General features: G+C 36.3%; 1 protein-coding gene across 1 annotated transcript in view; it reads right to left on the reverse strand.

The window, feature by feature from the left end:
* ALDH1A1 (aldehyde dehydrogenase 1 family member A1) overlaps nucleotides 1–14,474 on the reverse strand; it is a 55,428-nt gene extending 40,954 nt beyond the window's left edge. Inside the window, exon 1 of the mRNA XM_014958464.1 lies at nucleotides 13,344–14,474. The gene's annotated coding sequence lies outside the window, so the exon portion shown is untranslated. The remainder of the gene's footprint in view (nucleotides 1–13,343) is intronic.
* Nucleotides 14,475–19,843: the final 5,369 nt, after the last annotated feature.

Here is a 19,843-nt window from a genome sequence, read left to right on the forward strand (position 1 = left end):
CCGATTTTTTTTTTTTTTGAATGACTGCCAAACTATCTTCCCAGTTCCCACAGTCTGGGTGTCTCCATTCTCCAGAAATAGGGGACAGGTGACACTCTTTAAGTAATGCTGAGATTGTAATCATAGCAGTAAGAAATTCTGGTCCATAGGTTTCTACAGAAAGCAGACTTTGCCCTTCAAAATACATACATTTGATCATTAAAGAAATCTCACTATTGTCTTGTACTAGGCATGTTCAAAGCTGTGCAGATCAGATAACACTGCATATATTTAGCTTGAACCCCCGCTAATATAGGACAGTGCATAAATTTTACTCCAGGTAAACAAACGGTAGATGTTCTCCACTTCAGCTTTTTTGACACTTACAGCTCTGGGAATGTTGAAAATTGCATATTTTTGGCATCTGATGATCTATCAAAATTACACTTTGAACTGCATAAAAATTACTCATTCTAAAAGGTAAAATGTAAATAGTCTCCAGAAAGTTACAATTACTGTAATTTAAAACCCTTACAGCAAATAATCTTTCATAGTCACTTAGGACACTGTTGTGAAAAGTTCTCTGGAATAGCATATGAACAGAATAGGCTGCTGCACTCCACAGTTTGGTAGCTGTATTGTATCATCTGTGCTGAATTTATACAGAGTCTTTAATGCTTACGTATGTGTTTACATTTTACAAGACCTTATAATAAAATAATCACTCGAAAAAACTCTATTGACACAGTATCACTGTTACTGAAAATCCTGGTTAGGTGAACCAGTTCTTCCAAACTCAGATTATACAGGGAGTTAAGAAGGAATTACTCAGTGATTCATAGAGAGCTGCTGGTACTGGCAGAAACTGGCATTAAGTTCGGAATGGAAGATACAGGTGTCAAAACCACAAAACTATGTTTAAAAAGTGGAAATCATTATGATTCATGAAAACACTGGACTCTCACTCTGAAATGCTTTATTCACCATGCTCATATTTTTTTATGACATCTCATTAATGGCAATAGAACAGAAAAAGTGGTCCTTGTTTAGCATGATGTGGAAAGGCAGACACATCAGAAACAACACAGAACTGCTGTGAAATTTGTGCCATATTTACCCATCTAAACTGAGAGTCCAAAGCTGGGTGGGATGTACAAGCTCTGATAACTCTAATTGTGAAGCACTGAAGTAAAAAAGGCAAGATTTTCAAGGCTACTGAGCAAATTCCTTTGGCTTTTGCAGCGCACTGAGTATCCTGGACTTCTGAAAATCCAAGCGTTCCTTTTGTATAAATACAGGTATTTCTGAGCACAGTTAGCAGTTCTTCAGTCATTATAAATTCCTGTAAGGTATAAACTCATGGAGTAATGCAGCTGACAGATGCATAACTATTTATTTGAGTTTGAAATTTGAACTCACTTAGTGAAAAATCTTTCCCTTTTGCTACAAGGACAATAACAGTGTATGAAGAAATGTCCTGGAAGATATTTCTGCATAATACCTCCACAAACAAGACTAAACACACATCCTAATACTAGCTACTGTTTAGCTGATTCAGGCAAACACCTTTGCTCCAGATTTAACTTGAGCTGGTTCACTGCAACAAGGACAGAGGCATAGCAAGAAGTAGAAAAACTAGTGCTACTAATTTTGTAATCTTGGTATCAAAAGGTATTGAGTAACTTCTTTATATCAGTGCTTGGGCTGACACCGGCTGCTGTCATGAGGCGTATTCTCTGCTGAATCCAGCATGACAGTTTAGTCCCAGGATATTTTCTACACGGAGGGACAAACAAGCATTTCCTCTGCTCCTACACAGAAGCCTGTGACATCACAACTGGATGTTTTCTAATTCAGACAGGGCCCAACCTGCTAGTGGAGGAAGATAATTTCTTCTGATTTCATACACAGAACAGACGGTCTCTAGTTGACTGTGCTGAACACAGACCTTTGCAACAAACTGCGGGATAAATTCACCTTTTCACCAAAGTATGACAAGAGAAAGGAAGCTTGGGGCTCAGAGTGGGAAGTCCATAACCCCTACTCACTGTTGCATTGGCAGCAGTGCAATAACACATAATCTATGAGTGCAGTGGTACCAAGGCTAGCCTGCGCATTAGTCGGTGGCTCTGCACATCGAGTTTGCTGAAGAAAATCAGTCAAAAACCGCCTTTAGAAAAGGAGTATTATTTCCTTTTCCTCTGATTTTGATGGGGTGAGACAGTATGATATACAGTGATTAGCCCAATGGAATGGGGCACACTTCAACAAATTTATGTAGCACCCATCCAGCTACCTATGTTTGAGCTAATTGTATAGCATCTCTCCACAACCAATTGTGAGAAACAGGATATTTCAAAGCAGAATTCCCCTCAATTCAAAGGAGGTCTCTAAAGCAGCTCACTATTCCAGTAAACTGAACAGTATCCCATAGGTGAAGAATTACTGTTAGTGGTTATAAAGGAAATCTACTCATCTGCCTCTGATACAAATACCTTACAGGAGATATGTACTGCCAGGTGAAATGGTTTTCACTCCTCCCACTCCCCTGCCCCCAGTCCCTTCTACCCAAGGCAGAGGGCTTACTATCTATCATTTATGAAATATTATATTGCTTCTGGAGTGCAAATAAAGCTTAACAATATCCTTCTGTGGATAGCAGGCCCTCAGGACAAGATAAACACATCCTCTCTGCCAAAGAGTCTTTACTCTTTAAAAGATTGACTAGGAGCCCAAGAATATTTATTTAAAATCTAGCAGGGTTTATCTAGAGCAAAATGCCTTATTAGAAGCATGTACATCAGTCTAAACACATTTTTGCAACACTCGTCTCTCTTCTACCTGAACACCTGCTCTTTGTGATCTTTATTTTCTGTGGCACGTTTCATACTGCATATTGATTTTCAGGACAGACGTTTTATCCTTGTATATAGGGCAACTTGCATATAAAACAATGACTAAAATGCCATCTTAACAACAACATCAAAGAAACAATAAAAGTAAATGTTCAAGGAACAGGATATATTGTAGGACAATGAGAGAGAATAGTGTTTCAGGAATTATTAACATCATTTTTAGAAACAGTTAGCTATAGAACCTATTTCGGCCACACTAATCAATTTTCTTTGTAACACAAATTGGAAGACTATTTCAGCATTACAACATTTCCCAAAGTTGCAAGAACATTTGGTAATATATAATATATTTCATTTCCTTAAATTGATATGACTTGCAATTGTTTTTTTCTCTTCTTGAATTTATTGTGAAAAAATCCAGACAAAAGTAAAAAAGATAATAGTTTCTGTGAAGAAGGCAACCAAACAAATAAAAGCAAATAAAAAAACCTCACTATAGTCCGATGCATCAAAAACGTATCTATATTTCTGGAGAACTAAATTCTTATAAAATTGGAATAAACCAAATACTCCAATAAACCAAAAATCTAACTGTGGCTTGTAAAGATCTGTGTTCATATTTGCCCAAAAATATAGAACATAAGCAGTTGTATTTTACTTATATCAATAGAATTTTTCCTACTCTACTAATTCCTCCTTATTATTCAATCATGACATCAAATATTTGCAAAATTAAGGTCACAGGAGCAATCCATTCAAAAATTAGCAACTGGCAAAAGTATGCATTTTTCACTCAGGCTAAACTAGTTTTCATGTCAACAGGATATTATTTAATTAAAACATTAATAATGGTCTACCGCTCTTCTAACTATTTGCTGAAAGCTAATGGACATTTATCTTTTGCAATACTGCATTGAGAAAATTGGAAAGAATATATGGGTTGTAAAAATGAAAGGTGATAAAAGAACAGTGTTATCACAACATCTTAGTTAATAAATGAATACAATTTTATTGACTATAGTTTCAGTCATGGCAGTCTTGGAAGAATAGAATGACTTTTATATTTAGAATAGCTTTCTGTGGTACTGTTATTTTTATAACTATTCTATGCTTAAAAACTGTGACACTAAATAAAGTCCTTTTTGCATTAAGTCAGAACATCAAATTTATTCCTATATTTCATGTTAAAAATTAAACTAAATTTAATTTTTTAAATACACAGGTCAAATGAGACCAAGTAATAAGTAATGAAATAGTTTAAATTTTCCTCAAATAATTGATTATGAATAAGGAGGTACATTTTATGCCACAGCTCACAGATAAAAGCTCTTATCAGTGAACATCATGAATTGACACAAATCAATGGAGTTCATGCAAGTGAAAAATTAGTCAGGGTTAGATCAGAATCAGACCCAACACTAGTTATTAACCTGCTTTGTTAGCAACAATTACTGCCAAGTAATTTTCAGCATTTCCTGCATGAACCTTTGTTTCAAAGCCAAGATTTAGACAGCCTCAATTGATTTTACATAATTGCTATGTGTGCTTTATAAGCCTGTGCGTAGTGATTGTGTTCTTCAGTTATGAAAGCCTCAAGTGTCAGAATAACCCTATTCCTACTTTTAAAGTTTTAAAGACCATTCAAAAACAGTTACTGCACAGCTAAAACAAACAAATGAAAAAATAATGTCAGGGGTGCATTTACCTTTTCTTTCTAAATGCATATTCCTTAATTTATTTGTATCACTTCTTATTATTCCTAATGTTAATATTTGATGTTAATAACTAGCATGATTATAACAACAGTGTTTTTGAAAGATTTATTTTTGTATCTTTTGGCATAGGATGCATTGGGCTCTGAGGTATCTGCAGTGGAAATAAGAAAAACCTCACTCAAGAGCAAGTGAGTATTTTTCATACATCATGGTAGTAAACTGCTGGCACATGATTTGAAACCTGCTATTAGTAGAAAAAATCAAAAGAATATCTACTGAAGTCACAATTAAACTGATGTAAAAATATGAAATCAACAACAGTTCATGTCATCCTGTTGCCCCCTGCCCCAACTTGCTTTTACCATGATTATTCCCAGAAAATTCCTACAGAGCCAGCCCGAAACCACCCATATGAGTAAGCAATCTTGGGGTCAAAAGGCAGCTTTATAACATTTGAAGTGGGATGAGAAATGCTAGGAAAAAACCATATTTGCAGTAGGAAAATTAATTATTAGAAATAGAAAATAATTTGTCACAGTGATTCAGCATTTCCAAATTGACTGTGACACTCAAGTATTTTCCTTGCATTGTAATGCCAATGGAGGGTTTTGATGGATTCCCAGCTCCTCTATTTCCCAGCTATTTTGTTTAACTTAAACGAACAAACAACTAACACGGAGCAAGACCTCTCTTTGTTTGCAAATTTCAGGGAGGTTTCTGTGGGTGCTGCCAGAGCTTAGTGCTTCTATTGAAAAGTGGACTTTAACCAGATTGTAGATCTCTGCATATGTGTGCTCTGGGGGACTAGAACTCAGAATCCAAATCCCACTACAAAATGAGACTTTTGCAGCACATTATGAAGCACATTATTTAGCTGTAGCGAGTCGACCTGTTAGCTTGTCATTTGTAATTTCTATTTTTCTGTGCTTTGTCATGGTTATAATCCAATTTTCATGTGTTTTTTGATAGAAGTATTGTAGTACTCTACATATGGTACTCATTAGCATCACTGGTAAGTGAAAATTAACAGCTAAAACACTTGACTATCATTTTTAGATAGATGATGTGATTAGTCTAGCTTCCTCTGAATGCTGTCAAGAGCTTTCCCATTGTCTTGTAAAGGAGTAGCTTTAAGTCCTGTGTACCTTTTAATTAAATAATTATAATTAAAATGGAATATATGTTGTCACAAATTTGAAGTATGTTAGTAGTTTCTGCAAGATCCCTTGAACTCTAGATCAAAAAAAAAAAAGGACGATAGATTCTAGTACAAGAAATCAGATAAATAACATACACTCTGGGAACCAATTTCCTGCTTTGCTGCAGAAACATGTTAGCCAGCAGATTTACAAATGCAAACCCAGTATCAGCAAATCTTGGAAGGAGTCAAGCTTACAGTGAAAACAACATCTCTGCATGTGGTGTGTGGCGTTGTCCACTTTTCATGTTTTGTGGATGTGTTACCTATGTGTGCATTTGAATATATAGGTACATTATTGCAGATACTGACAGAACTAGCTCCACTTTTGCCGACTGATTCAATAAATACGTTTCATGTCCCTTCTAAGAAAAAAAATAGAAAAAGGATAAAAAAATCCTCATTTTTCTAAGGAGTAAGAATGTTTGACCTGGGAACAACATAGACCAATAAAATGTACCAGTACTTAACTACTTCATTGTAATTCTGAGAAAAAAAAATGACTGCAAATATTTCAGATTGTTACACAATTTCTAGGAAAACAGGAGCAACAAAATAATTTTTCTTTTCTTTTTTTTTTTTTTGGGTCAGAGTTGTGGGGTGTGTTCTGCTTTTCTGCTTTTCTTTCCATAGACCCATTAAACAGTGAAAACTACCTTTCAATCTCACACTGTTTTTCATCGTATTTGATTTCATGTAACTGCTTGCTCTGCTCATCAGTGGATCCAGGCCACTGGTAATCTATATAATTAAGAATGTAAACAAATTCCTTTTTTGTACCATTTCTGCGCAAGGTCATCTGGCTGTTGCTGCCAAAGTGTCCCAAGAAAAGAAACAAATTAGGACCTTTAAGCAAATCTTTCTGAAGTTCTAAAATAAAATGAGGTTCTATTTTGGTTTGACTGCTCCATTTACTAGATAGCAAAGTAATTACAAAAGCTCCTTCATTCTGTCAATTTGTATAAGGAAGATTACGAGAGCTGAGGACATTAAGTTTTCTTATTCCCAAGAAAACTCAGTACATGCTATAGCCTTTTAGTGCATTTTTCAGCTTCCTGATGAGCCTTGTCAAATGTACCTACTCTGATGTATTGTTTTGCTGGTGAGAATATTAAGCTTTATGCACAGCTATTATGCTTATACTGAGCAAGCAAAAAATTCTACGAATTCTACATTACATGGTCGATAACCTGAAGTTGTATTCTGTGGTGGTGATAAAGATAGTAATAAACTGAAATTTACCTGGTGATCTGCAGATTCTGAAGATCAGCAGATTCTGAAGAAAGCAGAGGCAAAAATGAGTCACAGGCTGAAGGTAGAATTACTATTTATTCCTCAAAATTTTTCCCTGAAAACCAAGTGGCATGTAGCTAAAGCTATAAATTTGACTTGAACAATTAAAATACTTCTACTCTTTCTTGTTTGGTTAGCTTGCCAAACTTCACTGACACGGAAGGTTTGCAGGCCATGGAATATTTAGTCTTTCACAACCAACATAAATTCACAGTTGTTTTGCTCAGGATTATGTTCAGTTTGCATAAAACTACTGCATTCCTACCACTGCCAAGACAAATTTACAATTTTAACTCAAAACTAAGAAAAATTCTGACATTGTCTCAAAGATTCACCTGGAATTTTGTACTAATTCACCATAGGAAATTATGAAAACTTCTACCAGACCAGAAGGTAAAAAAGGAGATTGACTGAAGGGAGAAGAAGTGGAGAAAGAAGAGATTATCAAGCTACACACAAGCTAAAACTTAGACCACTGATGAAGATAAAGAAGGGTTTGAAGAGATGAAGACTTAGCTGCTCTGGGTTAAGATATGCATTAGAATCTAAGAGAATTGTGTATATCAAACTATTTAAACTAGCTGAGAAAATGTAAGTGAAACTTTTAGAAAATACCTCAATAGGAAATTTTGTTTTCTTTGTTTGCACACAGAGTATTTTCCAAATATTGGTTAATGATGGCCGAATCCTCCTTTCACCATCTCAGTGAGAACATGAGCAGACAATTCACATTTTCTTTCAGTCCGTTAGCATCCATATCTCTGTGATGTGCCTTTTCAAGAGAAATATTCCCAAAGCCACTGTAAAGGTTGTCAGTTGCTGGGAGATGAGGCTCAAACTGCAGCAAATAGATTTTAAAATGAGTGTTCTTCCATTTTAATCTATCCAGTTAACCACCGTGGTTGAGGGCATATAGGGGCTCGAACTTTCTAACACTGAAACTTCTTACTTTTTCTTTCATGGCCTTTTACTGACTCTACTTTTCCTCTGCTTTGTTTTAAATCACTTTATCACACTGCAGGTGTACATGGTAAAGCTGGCACCTAGAATATGCTCTAGACTAGAATATTTTCCATTTTGTTCTTCTCTAACAAGTAACTTTATGCACTGATGCAACTGCAGTTTCATGACGGAGTCTGTGAATCCTTACCCTTTGTGGTCTGTTTTTCACAAGACTAGGTCCACTTTTTAATCTTTTATCAATAGCAACTCTTGCAACCTTCAATTTGACAGCAAAATCCACGTAGCTGATTTCTTGTTAGAAATCAAATGAAAAAATAATAAAAAAGATACTTCTACTAATTGTGTAATACCTGTGCAATACCTGTTTGATATCTCCCCAATGTTTTACGTACTTAAAAACAGAAACTGATCTGTTCATTTGTTTGTAAAGTGTCCCGCATTGCCAAGGACACTTAATTAATAGTGGAAGAGAACAATGTCATACTTCTACAAAAGCAGAGAAAATGATGTTTTTCCTCAGGATCATTCTTAGAAAATCTGTTCTCTGAGGGGAAATTGCATGAAATTCAAGTGCTGTAATTTGCAGTGAAGAGGAAGAGCAATTGCAAGATGAGAGCAGGTTCATCTATCTAGAAAAGTCATGCAAGTTCATATTAAGAGAAAGAGGACTATCAAGATGTCACTTAGTATGTAAGTAAATTTAGCAAAATATTTAGTACTCACAGTTCAGAAATGTTCAGTGTTTCCAGAATTGCATTTTCATTTCACTTGATACAATTAAAAATATTTAATCATAGACAGCAGTTTTTGGATGGAAGGATAATCAACATCAGAAGCTCTGAAAGACAAAGTGCATGAGTTGTTTTAACAATATTAGTTTCATGATTTATTTTTCCTATTTCTTTTCTTTGCAAGAGCATGTAACACAAAATAACAATATGAACATTTTATTAGATTGGACTACAGCATTTTTTTTTTTGTTATAGTGTAGCTATAGTTGTAGAAATAATGCATTTAAATGCACACCAACAACACATCTAATAATTTTTGTGTGAGTGTTTTTATGAGTATAGATGAATAGCTATCTGGCTATGCCACCTCTTTGGAAACTGCAAGAATGAACTTAAAAGCAATGAAGTTTCTATAAGGCGTTTCAAATCCCTTCCCTTTTTGTGCTATCTAATCCCTAATCTTATAATGAATTGAGGTGCAGAGTTAGTTAAATAGTATACACCGGTAACATATTCTTAAAGTTATGTATTTTTGTCCAATATTTCATTGTTCAGTTTATACAAAGACCACAAAGAATATTTCTTAAAATAAGTCATAGCAATTTGTTTTGGAAAAAGTTTTAAAATTCCAAACACATGAGAATGTCATAAATTCACAAATACATCCAAATAAAAGCTTTCTGAGTTCTTTATCATTTCCCCCCAGATCTTACCACAAAACAAGAAAAGCTGTTTGGTTTGATCTAAAAAGATAGTACGTCTTAGGTCTCTGAACTTTCTTTACTAGCTTTGGAATAATTATTCATGTTAATAGAAGTTAGAAAACAAGACAAATTAAATTCACTTACTCAAGTTCAGGCTTAATCAATATGCTAAAAATCTAGAAAAGATACTAACCTGAGTATTATGTAAAGACATTTTGTCAAATAGGTTTGTGCCTGCTGCTTGACAGCCAATATGGGAAACTCAGCATGAATATTCATGGTAGAAAGTGCTTTGCCTGATGGTGAGTTTTTGCAGAAGCAGGGACTCTATGTAATGCCATGCAGTGGTTTAAAAAGGGAGTGTTTTTGAAAAGGGATGGTCAGGGCTCAAATAAGGAAAGGATATTTTGTGTGGGTGACTCCATTACAGTAAGAATCTGTCTGGTTTTTGTCCTAATAATATCAGATAACTCTCTCCATGATTGAAATAAAAAAGCACTAAAATACCTCTGCATAAAAATTGAAAATATTTTCTTTATAGATTTTTTGCTGAAGTTCGAAGATGAAAAAAGAAAATGCTGTCACCTGAGACACAGACAGCATCCAAATACTTTTACCTAGATACCTCTATTTTTTCAGTCAAAAGACAGAAGAAGGAAAAAACAAACAAACAAAAAACCCACACCCTAACAGCAAGCAAACTTCAATTAACATTTAGAATAATGACATCATATTGCAACAGTTGAAATAGTGTTTGTTATGTGGAAACAAAACATCTTTCAGAAGTCAGTACCATGTCATGTGTCAGTAAGAGTAAATTATTTACAGGGGCAGGGTCTTTGCATGATGTTGTCATTGAGCAGAGCTTCCTCACCTAAAGGCGTGGGTGGTTCTTATGTCTGCTGGGACCTTGCAGTCCTTTCTCAATATTTTCCATTTAATTTGTGAAATTATATATAAATATATTCTTTTTCCCCAACTCTGCTATTCTCACCCAGACACTGAAAAAAAATCTGTTCAAATCTAAATCCCAGGGAGACTTTTCATTATTTTAAGCATAGATTTAATATTTTATGAGAAAATGTTAGATTTATAACTTCTATATGGGGCCTCATTGTCCAATATATCATACTTTCTTTAGCATCGGTCCAACAATGCAAATACATTTAAAGGTACAGAACTAATTAGTCTCTGAATTTTTTGCCAAAGGCAATAGAAAGCAGGATAGGATATGCTGTAGGAGCATACCCCCAAATTGTAGTATATATCTGCATACAGCAAGCTGGCCCAACTATCTAAATCCTTTCCCAGTGCCCCAATTAACACATTAAAGTTTATAAACCCTCAAAATTTTCTTCTGAACCTCTGGCTTCTGAGAAAATTAACAATTAATGTCCTGCATGTTCCTGAGATAAGACAATTCTGGTCCTAGTTAATATTCTTCTATAGTTAGTCTAAATAAATTATTTGAGATCATGAATTATACTGCTACAGCCTGAACATTGTGAATTTTATTGCCTTTATGCTTTCAGTATTTCTCTTCTGTTTTTCTGGATTTCTTTGTTTAGGTGATAGTATTAGGTTTTTATGTAATTTTTAGCAGTCTGTCTAATAAGCAATATGTTTTTAAATATTTTCATCTTGAGTTTTAGTTCTGAGGTGAATTTTAGCATTATATCAAGTCCAAAACCACCATTACTTCAAGTGCCAAAGCATATTGTTTCATCCTATACTTATATTTATCTTTCCCTATGTGATACAGAATCTTTATAAGATAGAGGATCTATATGCCTCAAGAATAAGGCAGAATCAACTGCAATACAAACATGATAAACTGTCATCACACCAACATCATTTACAGCAGTATTTCATATCAAAGTTATTAACCCATTTGAAACAGTGTTTCTTAAAGGATAATTTCTAAAACAATTGGCTTCATGTTTCTGTAATATTTTGCATTAGATAACAATATGTATGAATAGCTATGTGCCACTAACTCCCACAGGATGCAGCCACCCCTGCGCTGCCTGCACATTTTAAAAGTTACTTGGTTCTGTAGCTGTTTATTATCTGATCCTGCATTCTGCAGCCCTGATAAAGTCTCATACCTAGTGCAACTGGAACTGAACTTGCTGTGGAAACTCTGTCTGGACTAAATTTCATAGGTAGCAGTGAGCTGAAAACACTCAGGACTGTGGATTCCTCTTTGTCTTACATAACTATTTTCTACAGTCATTCAACTGAGCTTGTTACAAATATTTGCCCTAGTTTATTACATACTGAAGTGGTTCTTTTCAGGCCACAGCACTATCTTTCTCCTCCTCTTGCAACGCCAGTATATATGTTGATTGCAGACAGGAGTTTTGTGTGCATTGCACTGACAAATGCATGTTATAGGCACGGAGAATTCTCAGGGGGTTGCACATCAGTTTTTTGTGGGGAGAGCAATAAAGAATGACAGAAACTATGGTTCTAATCTGCTGCATGTGAGGGGATAAATACGCTTACTCTTGAAAAATCACCAGTATGTTTACTATAAGTCTGTTAGAATAGGAATTATATTTTACCTTTCTGAAGGTATGCACTTTCTAGATATTTGCAGGTAGATATTAGATTAATTTAGTTTTACTATTTTTCACTACTATTTTACTTTCTGAATAAATAATGTTTTAAAGTGTGAGTTCATATATGCTTTATGAATTCCTGAAGATGCTTCAGCATCCATGTAAAACTCGAATTAACATAATCTCAGATGTCAAAACCGCATACAATTATTAATATCATCTAGTGTATAAATTTATAATACCTCAGATTTTTATTTAAACACGTTTATACATTTTTCTTATATAACTCTCACATTGTGTTTTATAATGCTTATAGAAAAAAAATAAAGATGTGTACATTAAATAGTCTTAATCATCAATATTGCAACAGAGGTGTTACTGTAAGTTCCTTTAATTACATGGAAACAGAAACAGTATTTTTCGCTTGTGGGTAAAATAGACCAACACCCATCACTGCATTTTTGCATTACTATGTAAAGCAAGAATCAAACAGAGGATCGTTATAAGGGTCGAATCTGTCTCTCCTCACTGGTTCTAATACTTTGCACATAATTGTACCAATATTTCGGGATGTGAATAACCAATATATTAGCCATAAACTGTAAAAAACCTCTAAACTTAGTGCAACATTTCCTTATTTGGTGTCATGTTCATTCTGTCCAGCTATAACCTCCCCAAAAAAATTGGTTATCTTTTTGAGGGGATAGTAACTTCTCCAGTGCCTTAATATTCCTGTATGTTCTAATAATCAAGCTTATACTTTTCTTTCATTACACATTCCTTTTTCCCCCCATTATCCTGATGTTTTCTCTGTAAAAAAGAGGTGGGTTTGGCAGAAAATAAATTAATTTTTCTTAAAATTTATAGTGACGTTTTGATTGCACTACTTTTAATGTCTCTCTTTCTTCCCTTTTTCAAATAGATTTTTCATGCCTTTTCCTGGATATCCAATTTCAAGAAGACCACTGGATTTTTTTTAGTTCAAAGCATATTTGCACTAGCATTGCTAATTAATGGATAAATTATTAACACTAATTACTGCCACACATCTTTATATGCATTCAGGCACATACATACAAAATTAGCAATTTAATGTAACCATTTCTGTAAATTCGGCTGTTGATAGCTGATGAATCTTACACAACTGCCTTTGAAGGGTTAAACTTTATGTATTTATGTATTTATATATACATATATAAACATACAAGCACACAGAGACATATATATGTTTTATACAGTCATATATTTTTGTATTAGTTGCACTGTTACACCTGTCTTTCCTGAGCATGCATTTAATCCAAACAGTACCATAGGTAGTCAATCAAAAATGTAAGGCCTTACCTTTACAATCAGGGCTTGATTTCTTAGATCTGTTATATTTCACTTCCACAGCACACTCTGCCCTAAGGTCTGTGATCAGCACTACAGTCAGAGTACCAGGCATGACCTCTATATATACACAATTGAGTAATAGCAACAAGTGAATAAGATTCTTACTTCAGTTCCACATTTATCAAGTGATATTACTCATAGAAAGAGATCCTTCAAGCAAACACTTAATCTGCATTGAATTGGGAGTGATCTTGATGATACACTTGGGAAAAAAAAGGAGCTTATTGTACAACACAGCAGATGAAAATACCCACAGCCATTGCACGTACCACTCATTCTGTTAACCATGTAATATACATTGTCATTTTGACGTGTAGACTATTTCTCTTCCTCTATCACCTCCATGTCAATCCAATTCACTCATTCTTGCCAATGATGAAATGGAAAAGAAAAAAAAAAAAAAGAAAAGGAAACACGGAAAGATTGTTATCCTAGATCTGCATTTGCAGAACATTTTAAAGCCAGTTAGATTAACCATTGGGAAGATGTTAGTCTAGATAAGAGAATCCCCACTGATTTTCTGTCTCCCGTAGACAAAGAAATCACATAGTTGTGTCTGTGCCCCTCTGTTTTGGATTGTTCTATTTTAACACATAACAGATTGAGGGCTGCCTACTATTCCTAATTAACTCAAGTTAAACTAATGAGAGAGAGAGGGTGGAGGGAGTGCCAAAAAGAGAAAAGAGATCATGAGTTGGAAGAGATTGAATTACAACTTAAAGGGGATGGAGAAAGGAAAAGAAAAAGGAGGGAGGGGGAGGATTTGCAGATACAGCCACACTGAAAAGTAAGGGACTAGAAGGGTCTGAGAACAGATTTGCCCTTCTTTTCCAAGTAAAGGCAAAGATGCCTTGCAAAAACACAAAAGAAATATAAGCAATCCAACATTGTATTGAAGGCAGATTCTTGCTTCTTGTTAGGAAATACTTCAGCACCCACTGGAGAACAGCTCAGATTCCAAAATCCAGCTATTGCTCTATCAACAGCTTCCTGCGGCATATACCCACAATTTATCGATGCAGTTATTTTTGCCAACGAAATACCATGTAAACTACTCATGGAAGAAAGTGGTCTGTTCCTTCTAAGTCTAACAAAAAATGCCAGTGAAATGTCAAGTTTTGTTGTACTGATCCAAAAAAACTTCAGTGTATTTTTCCTTATGCTAGGAGTCAGTACTGGGCACACATGCACAAAGAGGAAGGTAGAACTGAACTGTCCAAGTGTAAAAATAATCTGTAATTTTCTCACCTATGTATAGAATAATTTCTAGATTTTATGTTCATGCACAAGATGTTTCCACTTTTCATTTTCACTGATAAATTGTTTTGTGTGGAGTCATCTTTAAATAGAATATATTACAACACATTTTTTGATAGACCTTCTATGTAAATACAGAAATTTGAGTCTCTAGTGATCTTAAATACATTCAGTGCTGTCCTGATTCTGCTCTCACACTGCTGTTACCAGTAGGTTATTTGTTGGGCTTGGTAGTGCAACCTATAATAAAATGACACTGACCAACTTTAATGTAGAGCAAATATTGAAATAAGAGTTGAGTTTCAGTTTGCACATACTGCACAAAATGTCATGTTTTTAGTGGGGTACCTTTTTACTGCAGCCCCAGGAAAAGACTCTGGTCAGCAATCCCATTTGTTTGTGCCTGGGGTCTCCTCTCTCCACCTGCAGAGATGGGGACATAAGCCTGTTGAAAGTGGAGGGGATAATGGGAGTGTGTTTGCTGTAGTTGCAGCTGGGGCTGCAGAAGTGAGAGTTCACCTCTTCAACAGATGTCTGCACTGCACATTCAGACTGAACAGCGGGAAAGGGGGCTGGTAAAAGCCAGGGAAGCCATAAAAGAAAGAGAGGTGGAAGAGGAGAGCTGGTGGTGACAGGGAGGAAGGCAGGCTAGGGGCAGTCACTGAGGGTCAGCCTGAAGGAAAGAAGTACAGTGAAGAAAACATGGTGTCAGACCAAGGGAGGGGAAAGTGGGGGAAGGGGTCAAACTTTCACATTGGAGAAATAAGGGAAATACTGGGAAAGCAACATGCGGGGAGGTGGGGGAGGCTAAAAACAGAGTGGGGCTGGGTGAGGAGGAGTTTCCACAGGCAGTATACGGCTGGGAGAGGAAGGGGAAAAAGGATGGCAGAGGGAGACTCAAGGGCTGGAAGTGCCGCCTGACCGCCACCACCCTCATCCCCAAACCAGAAGCTCTTGTTGGACTCCATACCTGCATGTGCCTGTACACGGGTGCACACACGCTCTTGCCTCTCTACCGTCACCCAGATTGGATTTAATAAAAGCTCTGGCTGGCTTAACAACAGCCAAGGGGATGTGACAGGTATGCGGGAAGGAAATAGCCAGCTCTTTTTGGCCGGCTGTGGTTATTTGCGTCTAACAAGGCCGACTTGTCGCCAGGCTCTGTGCAGATGAAATGAAGCGATGGGCTGAAGCAGGGCAAAGGAGGCGCTGCGTCCTGACAGGCTGAGGTGTGACCTGACAAATCCTAACCACCCCGGACATCTTTGGGAGAGCAAGGGGAGGGACGGTGGGAGTGCGGGGTAGTGGGACACAGCCCGCTCTTGGGCCCAGGGGAGAGAGGGCTGGAGAGAGATGATGGGAAAAAAGGGGCCCTACAACACCTTGTTTCAGACTGAGCATGAAAGCGAGTTTAATTACAAACTCAGCCAATGAGACACAGAACTTTGCAAAAGGTTTTCTTTGACTTTTTTTCCCCCCCAAAGAATTTTTTGACACATCCACTTCACATAAGGTAAAATAACTAAAAATTCTCACTTCTTCATCTCATTAACAACAGCAGGATTTGGTTGTTTTTTTTTTTTTTTTTTTTTGGGGGGGGGGGGGGCATGTCCCAACATTGGCCCATGCGATTTCTCCTCCCATTAAAAACAGGAGGATTTTGTTTTTTTTTTTTTTTTTTTTTTGCGTGGAGGGGGGTACATGCTGTATGAGAGGCACACAAACCTTAGCTGTCATTATTCATTCAACAACACAGCCAAATGCTAAACAGCCTGACGTTTTGGGTCACAAATGTGAGTATTTGTATCTTTGCAATCAGTAAGTGACTCTGGGCATCCAAAGACATTAACACATAAGAACAGAAACAGCTGTTATAGATCATAAGATGTGTTTCTACAATTATGGGAATATTCTTTCTGTAGTCATGTGTATATATCCGGGTCCACATGGGCCAGTGAATTCACTTACCTACAAGTGTGCCTCAGTTGAAAACTTTTATGAGAACCTGTTGAAGTACCCTTAGAGATGTTCTATATTAATCTTTCCCTAAGGCTGACTGACAAAGCAAAATAAAAAGGAGAATGTGAATTTGAATTTAAAAATCAAAAGTAGTGGAAGGAATATTCTGGTTACCATTAAAGAGTTCTCCCCATGGGAACTACGAACCAACAGCTACTAGGGTCTAGAAGCAAACACAGACAGATCTAGAGAAATATGTATGTAGCTATAGGGTAGCTGTGTTTTGCACTCCCTGCCACTGTAATTTCCTAAAAAAGGAAATAATAAGAGAAAATGATTACTCAGAAGACAAAAAAAAAAAAGTATACATACTACAGTTTATTACCCTTTGTGATGCAAAGCTGTAGAATATACTTTTGTTCTCAGAAGGTTAGATTTGGCTTTTGTCTTATTGTGATGTTTCAAAAATACAAGATAAGTAAGTTGAAAGAGTGGGTAAGTCTAGGCTGCTACATTTCACTGTGCAAATCTGACACTAGGGATTAGTATTTTACAGAAGCTGTACTATGGGTAATGTACAGTGCTGCTTGGAGTCAAAGGCAGTTAACTGAGTGCAGGATGCCAAAATGGCCATTGTTTTACTATTTTTATACTTGATTATCTAGGACATAACACATCTGTGCTCATGCCAACATTCTTTCTCTTCGCAATGGAAAATGCACAAGTCAGAAATCTGTGGTTCCCAGCAATTATTAAGAGCACACAGAGATTTGTAAAGACAAAAAAAAAAAAAAAAAAAGCAGTTGGTCTCTGGTTTTGACAGTTTTAATTGGCAGATCCTTCTGCATCGCATCTGTGTGCACACAAAAGTAAATGAGAAAGATCAAATTCCCAAAGTTGTAAATTAACTTTTCTTTCTGAAATAGGTCTTATACAGTGCACAATCACTTCTTCCCATATGAAAGAGAATTTTATGCAAAATCATAAATCTAGATGAATATTGGATGTCGCCTGAAAAATTGTATTCATGAGAAAACAAGAAAAAGGGAAAAGTAATGACAATGTGGCTGAAGTCCCAGCTCAAATAGGCAAAACTCTGTGGACAACTAACATTAAAGGTGTTACATACACATAATACACTACATATTTACAGAAAGCTAATGCAGACAGTTCTGTGTCACTAGACTAGGCTGGTGTATTACATTTCCTTGACTAAGTTAATCTGAAACAGACCGGTCTGGTCCTCATATCCTGGCACAAAAAGCTGCCAGAAACTGCTGTGAGACTTTGGAAAATAGAGTGCACAGGAATAGGCACAGAACGTTTGGTCTCTCCAGCTCTCAGGAAGGCTCTCAGTGTGGTATCCTCTGGTCAAGGTCAGGGAGGACAGAGGATTAAGGATATAAAGAATGGTACAGCCCAAACTTGCACCTTCCACCACTCTGCTTGCTGGAATAGCTTGCTCAAATGAGTGTTAGATTAGTCTATCCTTTTCCAAATTGACATGGTAATGGGAATGATTGCAGAAAAATAAAAATCAACTTCTTGGGGGAAAAAATCTTTTCCAAAATATTTAGAAGCAAACCCCAAATATCAACTTATACAATGTTTTTTAATGTCAAAATGAGAGGAAAAAAATGAAAATAGTGCACTTCTGGTGTAATCCTGGTGTAGAAAAAAAAGTTTATATCAGCAATACATATTCCAATTGTATTAAAAGTTTCTCTGGACAAAAAAACTCATCACAACAAAAAACCACTTTCAACATATATGCTACTGCTGCATAAGCGAAAAACTATAGATACTATGATTACTCAGAAACCACATTGGTGTTGGATTTTACGTTTTACTAAAAAAAGCATTGTTCCAAAAACCCTGTATGTGGGAACCCAGTGAGAGTCAATGAGTAGGCACCTGCATGAGACTTCAAAGAGCATGACAAAAATCACTGTAAGAAGTGTGTAGTACCAAATTTAATGTTTCATAGCCACTGAGGCCATGAAGATAACAAATCTAAACTTTCTTTTTGAAATGAAGATACCATAGAAATCGCTATCTTCAATTTTGGATTAATTATTGGATTACAAGGGATTCCATTTTCCTGCCACAGGCCACATTTTGTTTTCTGCCACTGTACGCCAGCAGGAATTTCCTAAAGCTTTAGGAAACTTCAGAATTTCCTAGTGCTCTTCATGTGAGAGGAAATGAACTGCCATACTCATGGGAAGGAGGTTTTTGAGTCATCCAGGCAGCTCTGTAACAGTCAGCACAACAGGAGAAGATCCAAGGGAACAGGCAGGTACAAGACACTTGCCTCAACTTGAAAACAATCCGTCCTGAGCATCTGGATGAATTTTTGCCACCAAGCTTGCTAAGCATAGACATTAGTGCCCAGACAGATGTGAACACACCAGAGCAATCAGCCATCTTCACAGTCACTCCTAGCAATTCTGTACATAAATTATGCCAGCATTTGTCTGTATACTGTGACTACCCTACCCACTCGTACATACGTTGGTTACCTGAATGATAGAGCATTTGGCAACCCATCCACAGGTTTTAAGTCTGTTCATTGCATGTAAGCCCTTTCTCCATCTTTCTTTTTGTAGCCTCGGAGTATGGAAACCTCTAAAATAGTTATCAGTACTCAACATAGACTTATACCTGAAGCCCATGTCATTCCAGCTTTATATCAGCACAACTCAATGAGTTTAGATGCATTGCTCTTAAACTGCTTCAGCAGTGTAACAAGGTCAGGCCTTTATAATGAGAACTGGAGGTAGTTTGCATTTTAGGTGTGGTTTTTTGCTACTGCATGTGTTTTCATGGTTTGCAAGTATTTTAACATCTTTTTGTATCCATTAGTTCTAGTGTGGATTCCAGAGAAACACGGATGTGGTATAATATTGCACTCAAAGAAACTGAATATCTCCTGGTAGATGGTAATGCACTTTGCAGAGGGGAAGCAGTATGTTAACATATGGAGAATTTGTCATATTATTCATCACCTTTTGACTCGATCATTTGCAGATCGCTGGAGGATGAATGATAGTTTGGCACTTGTCTGTCAATTTTGGTCTTCATTCTGCTGTAAAATGTACCAGTAGTCACCAAGTCGAGCTAACAGAAGCTTAGGGACTTCAGATAAGTCCATCCTCTAAATGATGTCTGGCATGACTGTATTTATAAATGTGTTATTTATTATGTGTTTATTTCAGGCAGATCCATGTCCA

The sequence above is a fragment of the Calidris pugnax genome, unplaced genomic scaffold (genome assembly GCF_001431845.1).
Source record: "Calidris pugnax isolate Ruff unplaced genomic scaffold, ASM143184v1 scaffold360, whole genome shotgun sequence".
Taxonomy (NCBI): Eukaryota; Metazoa; Chordata; class Aves; order Charadriiformes; family Scolopacidae; genus Calidris; species Calidris pugnax.